We start from the raw sequence: 13767 nt of genomic DNA, 5'->3' as shown, positions 1-13767 counted from the left end.
CACCGAATAGGTGGATCTCCAGGGTTTGATAGAAAGAATGGTGGAGTAGCAACATTCTGCATTATAATTTTTTAGAAAAACAAAATAAAATATTTGCTCACATGAAGAAACACATATGCAATGAATAAGCCTGGTCCAGAAGAAAAACAAAAAAAAGAAAAGAAAAGAAAAGGTCAATATAAAACAGTCCCAAAATTGTAAAAAGATTCTCATTAATTAGGTTCCCTAAAAGAAAGAAGTTCTCATGAATCACAGTGTGAAAGAAACTTCAATGTAGAAGGAATCTATCAGGAATCTCAGAGTGAAAGAAACTTCAATGTAGAAGAAATATCGAATATTCAACAATTTCTTCATACATACGCACTTTAAAAGGCAGAATAATATTCAAAGGCAGAATAATATTCTTATTAATTGCCCCCTAAAACACCTAAGACAATAAATATCAAAATCGAACTTAACAGAACATAAACATTTTAGGTAAAATGAAAATCCACAGGGTGGCGCTGTTGTACAAGATGTAAGAGAAATTGTTCTGTTTTTGAGCGAGTGAAGGAATTGAGTTTAAGGTTTATAATCCTTGTTCTTCCTTTCCTTATAAAGGTGAAGGGTCTTACTTGAATAGTTTTTGACAGTGATTGCGGAGCAGGAATCTCAAAAAAGCTGATGTCCTGGAATCTCAAAAACGCTGATGTCCTCACAGTCCGATAGGTGTTGGAAACTAGAGAGCAAAAATGTCTGTCACGTAATCGTGTGACGTCAGATTGTTGTGAAATCACTCGAGATACAGAAGCCTTTGCTGACCAAAACAGAAGTTTGTCAGGGCATTCGAAACGACGAACAAAGCTCCTGTGTAGATCACAGCACAACAATGGTTCTACACATCATTAACCCCTTCCATGCTCATGACGAGCTCAGCTCGTCGTCATGAAGCACACTGGAGCTGTGCTAATGACAAGGTGAGCTCGTCATGAAATAAAGAGATTTAAGAAATCTCAGCACAGGAGAAAAATACCCTTAGCATTGAAGGTGTTAAGGACTCCTCGCGGTGAGTTTAAAAGATGACAATGTTTATATAACATCAGGATGGTTTTGTAAAGGAAGTATACCCGTTTTCTAAAAGTTGATGGCAGAGTAACCGGAGTTTGAATAGAAAATTAAACAGTTTTCAGCGATAAATAGACAGGCTTCACAGATGAATTTGGGTTTAATGCAAACGTTTTTTTAAAGCTAGCTCAACAGAGGAAAAGCCCGTAGGGTTGAAAAGTCATGAATCCAAACAGCAATGTCAATGAAAATAGTAACCAGAGGGAAATAATTGACAGGATTTCACCACAGAGTAAATATGATTTTCACACATAGGCTGTACTCCAGGAGTCACCTCAAAAGTAAACCTTGTGAATCCTTACTTTGTGAGCATAGGTTAACATTTACCAACTATAATAGTAAATAAAGCCCACATCGATTTCTCCCAACCCTCCAAGTAACCTTTTTAAATTTAAGGGTGAGAAATGTGGCGAATGCTTTATGTTGATAAATACAAAGGGTTGTGAAAGGAGTTGGCCTAACGGCTAAGGCGCTCGACCTCAGCCCTGGGGATCTGGGTTTGAGTCTCGGTAACGACGCCAAAACCTCCTGTGATTCTGGGCAAATCACTTAATCTCCCCGTGCCTAAAAAACATGAAAGTGTGTGTCCTCATGTAAAAACGTAACTTGTGCTATGTAAAGCACTCTGATACCTGATTCGGTTCGGGTCTAGTTCGCGCTATATAAAACTCTACAAAACAAAAAAAAGAATTGTGACTCTAGTTAAAAGTAAACAATCACTTACAATAAGTGTCCAGTTGAAGTTGATTCTTGTAGATGTTGAGATCTTCTTTAATCCTTGTAAATTCCTCAAACCAATAAAAACATATTTCACTTCAGCTTCTCTATTTTGCACAGATGCATCCCACCCTCGTCGCCAGTGTAAAAGTATCAAAATTAATGTTGCTGGAGCAAATTGAAGTAATAATAAAGTAAGTTTATTGTAGAAGAAAGAAGATCTCATCCATCAAGTTGTATGAGTCAGGTGCAACTGACTCTCTCTCCACTTCACAGTATTCTATCTCCATGGAGCTACTCAAGGAACAACAGGTTCACCAGTAACTAATGCTTAAAGGAGAAACACTACTATGTACAAGAAAAATAAAGAAAGAAACACCACATTACTACACAAAGTAGTACTCACAGTCTACATAACACGTACCGTACCGTGAAACACTCGAAGTAAAGGGGCCAGTAACCATGGGAGGGTACAAATGACAACATGGCCATAATAAAGAGGGATTCATAAGCCTCATAATCAATCAGAAGGCAGCATTCAGGAAAGACAATGTAATGACACAAGCCAATTAAAAACATGAGCAGTGAGTGGGCGGAGCTTCCACTGCATACTCCATTTCTGCATTACTGCATGCCTCGCAGAGCGAGCAGCACATGCGCGCTGCCGCTATAGGCTCAACCTAAAAATGTATAAACCAGTGGCCAGTCTTTACCGTTCTGGACTGCCTGTATTTAAGCAGTTTGATAAACATGGGCCTGTTACCAATGTGTCATGCACACAGGGTCTCAAAAGCAGTGTGAAACAGGAAATACAGAAAACGTTTCGCTCCCTTACCTTCTCGCCTTCAGTTCTTGAAAACACGCAGTCTTCTATTTGCTAGGGAAAAGAAAGGCATTCTTTTAAGTGCTGCTGAGCAAGTCTCACACATTTTGCTTGAAATCTAAAAGCATACATTTAGAGTGGCTGTTCAGAGAAGACATTTACCCCTTTCATTTTTATGAGGCAAAACGAGAAAAGCCTCTCCATTGTTACTGTTTCCGAGAATAAAACGGATAAACTTTCCAGTTGTCGGTTGTTCAGGCCTGCAAAAAGGGGAACTTGATAAACTCTTACAGTCTGGGGAGAGGAAGTAACCATTTTCCAACATAAACTTCAGTGTGTTTGTGTGACAGAACAACAAACAGGGTATTTTCATCTCTTAGTGTGCTGTTTTCAGAGCCCCCTACATCATAGGAGACATGCTTCAGTATGGGTATACACCCGTTACAACGGATCTTTTACTCCGCAGACCCATTACAACGCGACCATTACTCCGCATACCATTACAACGCATTGCGCTGGGGGGCGCTCTAGGATAGGGAATAAGTATAATTTACTATCCAACACCTTCCCTAGGGTCCACGGGGACTGGAGTTAGAATAGTAAATTATACTTACCACTATCCAGCGCCCCAAGGCGCTATGCGTTGTAACGGTATGCGGAGTAAAAGTCGCGTTGTAATGGTCTGCGGAGTAAAAGTATGCGTTATAACGTCATACATCCTTCAGTATGCTGTGAATTATCAAAAGAGGGTCTTCTCTCCCCTTTAAATGGCAAAAAGAATTATTTCAGATAATGAACGTGGCGTGCTATCCTTTTATTTATGAGAAATATGAAAAAAAGATATAAATAAATTGCTACGGATAAATTACCTTAATGGTAGACTGTATATTATAATGTATATGGAAGTGAATATATATTGTTTACAAAGGTTCAACATAGGCTAGACACTCCTTCTGGAACAATGCAAGACTTATTGGCCTCCCAATAAAAAAAATATGTTGCCTGTGGTGCCAGAAAAAGTACTTAGGCCCAGATTTGTCATTGGGTGGCGTTGACCCTGGGTCATGCATGATGTTGCAAGGACAACGTAATCCTTAAGTCAGATTTAGCAAGCCACGCAAGGCCATCTTGCATGGCGTTGGGTTGCTTGGTAAATCTGGAGTAATGCAAGGCAGCACAAGTCACTGCCCTGAGTCAATCTACCCTCGTAAGGCATTCCATGGGTGGAACGTGGGTGTTTCCACACATCCCCCCATGGATTTTAGAGAATTCCCAGATTTATCAGGACTGGCAAACATGATAATGTGTCAAAATGCTACACCTTCCAGATAGAGGTGCAACGAGGAGAAATATCTTTATTACTCCTCATTTCTTTCCACTTTCTAAGTGTTCTGCATTCTTCAGCATACTTGGAGAGAGGAAAATGCCTCTCAGGTTTGTTTTTGTGCAGGCAGGTGTCCCTTCCGGCACAAAAATAATCCTGTATGCAATTCAGGCACCCTTGCACCATGGCATGAGGGTGGCTGTGTTGGTGCTAGACTGCAATGAGTGCACCAGCGTAAGGAGAGAGCAGGGATGAGCCATAATGAGCAAAAGCTTGATATCTAGATAGATATGGGGCATTCCTGCTCTCTCCATTTGAGCAGTGCTGAAAATTGTGTTGCACTGCATCAAAGTTTGATAAATCTAGCCTTAAATTTGCAACTTCCACCTACCATATGGTTTAATTTTCTTTCCCTGGTTAGTAGCACAGTAAGGCATTATCTCACTCACACTCCAACCTCTATTGTTGAACATGGTATTTAACCATCTCCCCACCCTTTGAAGTGCAGCACTTCTCTGTTCCCCAGATAGGTTTGCAGTATAGAAATACCACTACTTTGATACTTTGAAACAGTTTTTAATAACATACTTCATCTACAAGGTACAGTTATTTTATGTTTTTGGGAAGTTGGTGGAGACATATAATAACAGAGAATGCTCCTGTCAAGTTATTAATTGGGACTGTAATCCTTTAGGCAATTATTCTTCTGCTGCAATGTGCCTTTGCCCTGCACAACATCAACTAGTTGAAATAATGCCACCACTCTTGATTTACAAGAAGATTAATGTATCTTCAGTCATGATCTATGTGAAGCCTACAATTCATAGATAGGGCTGGCCAAAGATGTTATTCCGGCCGCATACTACGACAAAATCATAAACCTACAGAGTTGGTGAGGTCAACCTACGTTGCTCAATTGTGCCTGCTTCACCAGACTATAGTCATAACTGATGGGCTGATCGACCTCTCAGTGTTTCTGCTCCAGGCTGTCCTGTGGCCATAGGCAGTTGTTAAGGGAATAAAGATTCGGGGTTAGCTGCATGCAGCATTTGGCCCAGCACAGTTGCCCCAGACCTTTTAGCCTCCCAAAAACAGGAGTTCAAAATGACCCCAGTGCCTGACCCGGGAAACATCCTTTACGACGCAACTTTTACCACGCAGTACCTTTACAACGCAGGATTTACAACGCAAGTCATTACAACGACTTGCGCTGGAGGGAAGAGTTTAATTTACTATCCAAAACCTTCCCTACTATCCACGGGGACTGGAGTTGGAATAGTAGATTAAACTATTCCACTATCCAGCGCACCCCAATGCAAGTCATTGTAATGACTTGCGTTGTAAAACCTGCGTTGTAAAGGCATGCGTGGTAAAAGCATGCGTTATAATGACATACATCCCCTGACCAACAGCTGTGCGCATTAGGGGTTAGTGCCTGTAACTACCGAAGAGCTGCACATGGCTTTCTGGGCTGTGCATTTAGCTCGGGAGGTAAAGAGTCTAACTGTGCACTGCTACCCATCACTTTTTTTTACTACCCTCTCGAAGATTTGAAAAGTACAGTAGGGACAGGTCATGGGTCTAGCTTTTGACCACACCCTCCATTTAGTAACTGCATCTCCCAAAGTCAGCTGCTCATGAACTTCAGCACAGCTCCTAAATGTTTTTCCCATGAACTCGCTAATTCATAGATTTACTGCGCCCTCCATGTAACCATGACTATTTGATGTAGAAACTGGACATGGAGGGCCACTTTGGTATGTTTTGTAGTTCTAGAAAATAAACTACAAATAGCAATTCGCAACCTACCTTCACAATTCTGAGCCTCCATATTACCTATACCTATGTGTCTGCTGAATATAGGCATCTATTACTCTGCATTACTCATGCACACAATGCATGTGCTACACAGGCTGCATACACATACATGTAAAATATACATTTAAGATGTTAGCACTAGAGTGTGAGCTCATGGCTGTGGAACTTTACACAAGTGGGCCAGTAGACATCTAGCACAGTGAAGCAGATATAATGGTCTGGTCACAATGATGGATTAAAAAAACACAGTAGGCTTTCACCACCCCTCTTCATTCTAAACACATGGGAGGAACAATAGTCCATTGTCAGTGTTGGACCAGGACATCTTGGCAGGGTGATCCGCAGATTTTTTGTGTGTTTGTTGCTGTACCTGTTTTTGTTGGCATTAGCATTCTGAGCACTTTTTTCCTTGTGCTTGAGATCTCCCTTTTAAACATGGTATGCTCGGCCTACACCTGAGTGGTACATTAAATGTACGTATAAGTCCCTAGTCTATGGTACTACATGTACCCAAGGCCCGTAAATTAAATGCTATTAGTGGGCTGCAGGACTTTATTTGCTACCAACGAGGTAACTGATAAAAACATGCTCAGGCCTGCCACTCCACCATGCAGTGCAGTTTAAAACTGTCCTCCTACCTGACAGCAAAACTTTTTTCAGGACCTAAACCTTCCTTTTTATTAATTATAGTTCAGCCCCAAGGTAGGCTTTACCCAATCATAGGCCAGGGTGTATGGCATTTAAAGAGTAGGACATGTGTATTTAAGTTTAACAAGTCTTGGCAAAGCAAACGCCTAAAGTGGTTGTTAACTGTTATAGGCTATCACTTGTACAACACAGGCAATTACTTTCCATGTCTTTGACACGCATTTTTGAGCGTGCGTGTTTTTACCGCACATATGCATTTAAAACACATGCCAATACTACGCATTGTTTTTAGATTTAAAACCAATGTATTTGTGGAATGAGACCCCCCAACTTACTTTAAATGGGTGGTTTTGGCATGCGTTGTAAATGCATATTCACTGTAAAAATATGCGTGCTAAAAAATGTGTGGTAAAAGCACAAGTTGTAAAGGCTGTTTCCTTAGCCAATCTCTATCATGGGCTACCTTACAACTTAAGTTTGGGACCAGACAGGAAATGCTGTCTCCACTCAAATTAACCTCTTCGCTGCGGCGGACATTCCACCGTGGTTCTGAAAAAAATGATGTGTGCGCGGTTCGGACGGCCCCCGGCGATCCTCCGCACACGCCCACTGTGATGTCGAATGGCCCGGGGCCGTCCGACGCATGGAAAAGGTTAATTGTAATTTAAAATCCACTTTAATGATAAAGTCGGATATTAAGTCGCAGTTTTAAAAAGGTCACTGGTAAAAAGGAATGTTATAGTTATGTGAAAATTGCAGTTAAAACATACTGTTTAAATTTACATTTTCAGCAATTTTAACAAGCACCCCAGCCATTCACAGTGTTGTCATCAATTATGTAATTTCAAATCTTTCAGTGATGCTATCAATGATGTCTCAGAATGTCATGAGTGATGCAATATGGGAGGTAAAAAGCAGTGCATGGCAAGGGCATGAGTTATAGTTTCTTTATGGCAGAAGTTATAGTCACTTGACATAACTATAACTGGTGAAATTCAATGCTTTTGTCCAATTATTTTAATCGCGCTGAATTGTTCTTAATTCTCACTTTGACACTCAACATAGTAACTGACTCTGGGCGCAAGCGCAACACTGCACAGGAAGTAGGGGGTAGTGCTTGCAGCGTGTCAGGGGTCATGCAACCAGGCGGACCATAGAGTGCAGTAGAGAGGTAGAGTTAACCCTCTCTACCATAGAGGGCACTCAGGTCAGCGGTCTAGTTGTTGGCCCAGGCAACCAGAAAGCCTTAAATGAAAGCTGGGCAGTGGGCGCGCAGCGGGCATGCAGAGGAAGCATGCAGCGGGTGCACCAAGGCACGCCAACGGCAAGCCCGTCTGCGCCCGTCCACGCCTGACCAAGCCCAGGGGCCAGGAACCCTGCACAAAGTATGAGGATTAAGTACTCGGGTAAGGATCTTCTCAACCTGAATAAAACAAGGGAAGCCAGTTGTGAGAAATGATGGGAGGATGGGGAGGAACCTAAATTAATTACATCCTGTCCTAATTGTAAGTCAGACTCCTAGAGCCAAGACTGAACAAGACCGAGACACCCAAGGAGCCACAGGGCTGGAAGATAGGGATAATCAATTGTCGCTCCTACCTAAGCATAAAATTGAAATCCGCTTATTGTTAGAGGAGACCATCATAAATGCCCTGTTTATCACAGAAAACTGGCTCACAGAATGCTCTTCCCCAAACATAGCAATGGCCCTGCACCCAGGCTATAACATTTTTAGACTGGAGCGACTCCAGCAAAAGTGGGAGGGTCTGGCGATTATAGTAAAAAGTGTATGCAAATGCATCACCGAGACCTTCCTGATGAAAGGGTGCAAATGACTCCAATTCGCAATATCTTTGTCACTTCTCAGGCCTTCTAATTTATAGAACCCCTGGACCTCATAGTGAGTTCCTAGAAGTCTTTCGGACTCACTTGCCAGCCTTACTTTAAAGAAAGCTAACATAACCATAATAGGAGATCTAAACCTACATGTGGAGGACCAGAACCTCCTTAGTGTGAAAAGACTGCATGCAGATCTTGAAGCTTTCCAACTTTCTCAGTTGGTATTGGGTGCCACACACTCCAAGGGACATATACTGGACCTAGTCATCTCAAATGACTCGAACCTCACAGTTGGACCCTTAATACAAGTCCCCTGGTCAGACTATCAATATATTCCTTTCTATATAGGGAAGAAAGGCAGCGCTCATCAGGGAGCGTCCCGGAAAGACGAGACAAAGAAAACGTGCTGAGCTAAGCTCAACGCCGAGGAGTGGGGGAATTCCCTAGAGGAAACAATACCCTCAACACTAATTGGCCAGGAATAGTGGAGGAAGCTTATGCAAACTTGGAAATATGGAACACCCCAATCCTTGGACAAAGTTGGCCCTAAAGTCACCTCAAAGCTAAAACTAGAGCCAGGGTGGAGGGTTGGTTTAATCCTCAATTGCTAACACTCAAGAAAAACTGTAAACAAAAGGGAAAGGGACTGGAGGAAAAATTATGACCCACAACAGAAAGCTAATTATAAATCAACCATCAAAAGCTACCACAACAGTATCAAGGAAGCAGGGGCAAAGTTCTTGGCGGGGAAAATTAAACTGGCTCGGAACACCTCAAAACAACTGTTTGCGGTAGTCAAGGCTCTAACCTCCGCAGCCCAGGATCCCCACCTCACAGAGGCTTCAGAAGAGAGGTGTAATGATTTAGCAAAATGTATCCTCTCTAAAATCACAAGCATAAACAGCACTTTTGGAGCTGGTGATGAAGACACCACAAGGGGGGACAAAATTCAGGTGGCAGAATCCCCACTAAACTCCATCACTAACCTTCCACCAGTAGAAGCAGGGGAGGTAGAACTATTGTTGGCTAAAGTGAAATCCAGATCACCATCTGACCCAGCCCCACCGTCCGTTCTTAAAACAGTTAAATCCGTCGGCCTTCCCTCATTAAACAAGATCATGAAACAGCCCCAGGAGACAGGCATAGTCCCTACTAAGTGGAAACATGCCATAATTAAACCCCTACTAAAGAAAAATAATGCAGTTCCAGCACAACTGGGGGATTACCGCCCTATATCATTGCTGCTGTCGAAGGTAAGTTACTAGAAACATGTTATTAAATCCCTATCTGAGTACCTTGAAACGAATCACTGCCTCCACCCCACCCAGATGCTATTCCATGCCCAACATAGCACCGAGTCCACTCTCTTGACAGTAGTGTAGGAACTGAGAATGACATTGGACAGGGGAAATTCAGCAGCCTTACTCCTCCTGGACCTGAGCACGACCTTCGACATGGTGGACCATCACACCTTGAGAGGCAGACTCTCGGCCATCGGGGTACAAGGCACTAAGCCTCAATGGCTTACCTCCTTTATGGAGGGAAGAACATACCAAGTCCAGAAACACACAAAGGTATAAGAAATAATGTCATTAAGGTGTGGGGTACCGCAGGGCTCCTCGCTAAGCCCTACACTATTTAATGTATGTATGGAGACATTGTCCCAGATTGCCCTCGGTTTTGACATCTCAATGACATCCTGTGCGGACGACACGCGGTTGGTGATCTCCCTAGACCCCAGAACCAACGGAGACTCCAATAAGCTAGCACCTTGTATGGAAAAAGTCATGGAATAGATGACGGAAAGCTGCCTAAAATGAAACAGGACAAGACGGAGCTAATGATCCTTGCAAATAAGACAGTCCCATGGCCTCTCATCAGCTGGCTGGACTGACTAGGTAGTCCACTCACGCCCAAGGATCACATTAAGAACTTAGGGGCATATTACTACGGGGCAGCGATACAATTATCGCTGCATTAGCGTCCGTTTTTCAGCGCAAAACGGTGATAATTATATCGCATTATTTACAAGGACACGCTAGCGCATGTTTCCTTGACTTAGCTCCCGTTTTTCACACGCCTTGCCTCGCATTGACAATGAGACGCAAAGTAGGCGTGGCTGTGAAAACAACATGGGAAAATATAGCGAAGGAAGCTTTGCGATATTAACAACGAGGCGTAGCGATAATTTCAATGGCGAAAACTCTGATTTAACTCAGGAATTTAACGTCTGTTAAATTCCTGACTAAGGCATACCCAACGAGGGAGGTGGATTGTGGGGCTAAGGCCACAGGGCCTATCGTCAAGCTTATGGCCGTTTTCCATGGAACATCGCTGGAAAACCAGCGATGTTCTATATTTATAGCCATAGCGCTAAGCGTTGATAATACAGCGCTAGCTTGGCGATATATTACAGTGACAGTGGTGATGATTAATTATCACTGGGGCTTGATAATATGCCCCTTAGGCTTCTGGCTAGAAAAAGACCTTCCATGAACACCCAAGCTAAGAAAGTGGCTGGCACATGTTTTGGACTACTCAGAAGTCTTCGGAAAATCCTAGACTGCATCTCAGTACAGCTTAGAAAGACTGTGGTCCACTCTTTGGTCACATCCCGCCTAGATTACGGAAACTCACTATTTCTAGGTGCACCGAAATATGTAACCAACAGACTTCAAGTGGTCCAGAATGCTGCAGCCAGAATACTGTGTAAGGCCTCAGCGCGGGAATCTGCCAAGAAGTGCCTTAAGGAGCTACATTGGCTGCTTGTGGAGGCTACAATTATGTTTAAGTTATTGACAATAACCCACCGTGCTACTCATAACAAAGGTCCCATAAAAATGAGGAACCTGGTTTCACCATATGTCCCAATTAGAGACCTTAGATTGAGCAGAGAAAAACTTCTAAAATCAATCTCCACAAAGAAAGTGAGGTGGGGGGAGATCCTTCTCCAACCTTGCCCCCAAACTTTGGAACACCTTACCGAAGGAATGCCGTTCCGTGGACAAGGAACTAGAATTTCGAAAATCGAAAAAAACTTGGCTGTTTAGGCAGTACTTCTAGTTATCTATTTAATCTGCATTCTGTCTCTCAGTGCTGGGAATCCCTTGGGCAGCTATGCGCTCTATAAGCCTAAATTAATAATAATAATAATTAAAACAGTATGTTTTAACTGACATTTTTACCTAATATTAGCATCCATTTAGGCTTTGTTTTTTTCAGTGAATTTCTAAGTAAAAAAAAAGTAAAGTAATATATTATTACAATTTCAAATTATAATTTGACTTAAACGTTTGATTTTTCAGTGGATGTCTATGTATTTTTTTAATATAAAGTAAGATGTCCATTGCTGTGCATGGCGTTGGGCGCAGGGCCTGGTCCAACCCTCTGCGAGTGCCTTATCTACCCGCTGTGCATGGCTTTTGGCCAGACCCTGTGCCCAACCCCTCGATGGCACTCAACCACCGCCTTGCACAGGGCTTTTGGCCATGCGAGATGTGGCCAAGCCCTCTGCCCAGCCCCTTGCAAGCTCCTTACCTTCTGCTGTGCACAGCCTTTGGCTGTGCGTAGCATGAGGTGGGCACAGGGCCTGACTTCAGTCAGGCAGACTTACTGACTTTGTCAAAAGGTCACAACACCAAAATATAAAAATTGGGCTATTGACTTTATCAAAGGGTGAGCATATTAACATATCTAAAGCAGATCCATCGTTTTGTCCAAAAAAAAATAATAACTTTCATGAAATGTGTATTTCACTAATTCATACAAAGCAATGTTTAATGAAAGTGATTTTTGTAAAAAATATTTAATAAAGTTTTAATAATAAAATGAACAACTCTGAGCATTTCTTTTAAAAATTCTTTTAAAAAGGCAAAAATGAAAACAACCACAAGAGGGCCTTGCAATCCAGCTGAAGAGCATAGAGCTACAGCTAGGATTGCTTTTGAAATATATGATACGTTCTCCTGGGGTCATGGATTTAACGACCGAGGAGACCTAGGGCCAGATGTAGGTAGCCCAATACCGGTCAGAAACGGACGAAAGTACCGATTTTCGGCCGTTTCCGACCGGTATTGGGCTATGGAGATGTAGGGGCTCAAAAAACATACAGATTTGGTAATTTTACAGAATCGGTAATTTTACCAAATCGGTAAAATTACCGATTCTGTAAAATTACAGAATCGGTACATTTTACAGATTCGGTAAATATACCGATCGGTAAACTTACAGAAGCTGTATTTTCCTATGTAGGTAGCACTTTTAACACTGCTACAGGGCTTTCAGGATTCGGTATTTACCATGCAATACAATTGCATGGTAAATAACGAATTCTTGTGTACATGCACATCTGTGCATTTACACCTGTGCCATGTGGCACACAGACATGCCCTAAGGGCGCACAAGCCAGTTACAGAGGTGCAACAGGATGTCAAAGTGACACCCTGTCCCCCTTTGCAATTCGGTATTTTTACCGATTCGGTAAATACCGAATCGGTATTTGCTATTGAATCCTATGGGCTTCAAGGCCCATAGGATTAAATAGCAAATACCGATTCGGTATTTACTGAATCGGTAAATACCGAATCTTACCGATTCAGTATTTTTACAGAATATTTTACCTACATAGCAATTACCGAATAGTAAATACCGAATCGGTAAAATTCGGTATTTACCATTCGGTAATTTGCTATTACCTACATCTGGGCCTGACTGCTTTTTTTATGTTGCTGGGGGGATTGCGCATCCTGCAGTGAAAAAAAATATGTTTTGTGGTACCCTGCCTCTTCTAGGGACACCATCAGTGTTATACCTGTTAGCCTTATGGTGGTCTCCCCCCAAACATTTTGCCTTCTCCTCTTCTGTTTGCTGAAATTCATTGTTTTGGGCCTTAGTATCCTGTGCAGTTCACCACTGCGAACCAGTGCTAAAGTGTTTGTGCTCATTCCTGTAAACATGGTAGAAATTGGCTTACACCCAAATGGCACTTATAATGTACTTATAAGTACCTAGTAAAGTGGTACAACATGTACCCAGGGCCTGCAAATTAAATGCTATTAGTGGGTCTGCAGCACATATTGTGCTACCCTAGTAAGTAGCCTTTGAAAACATGTCTCAGGACAATCAATGTAGTCTGTGTGTAGATTTAAACCTCCCATTTGAATCAGCAAAATGAACCCTTTGCCAGGCTTAAACCTTCTTTTTTAATGCATATACGCCTCTCTTAAGGTAGGCCCTAGAGAACCCTTAGGGCAGGGTGTAGTGGTTTTTTTTTTTTTGCAACTTTATTTATGAAGCATTTCAAGTGTACACTGGGACCTATCATGCAACAGGAGATAATATTACATTTTCAACATGCCTAAGGGAGTCATATATATTCTGCATTTGCAGGTTTATGTCAGGATTGCACTAACGATTAGTTACATAAGCCCTTTTATGCAGAAATGTACAAATAAATCCATGCTATGTAGTCACTCTGTAGGCAATTAGCATCCCA

This window comes from Lissotriton helveticus, chromosome 6 (genome assembly GCF_964261635.1).
Source record: "Lissotriton helveticus chromosome 6, aLisHel1.1, whole genome shotgun sequence".
In the NCBI taxonomy this organism is placed as follows: Eukaryota; Metazoa; Chordata; class Amphibia; order Caudata; family Salamandridae; genus Lissotriton; species Lissotriton helveticus.
Note: the sequence above shows the minus strand (reverse complement) of the source record.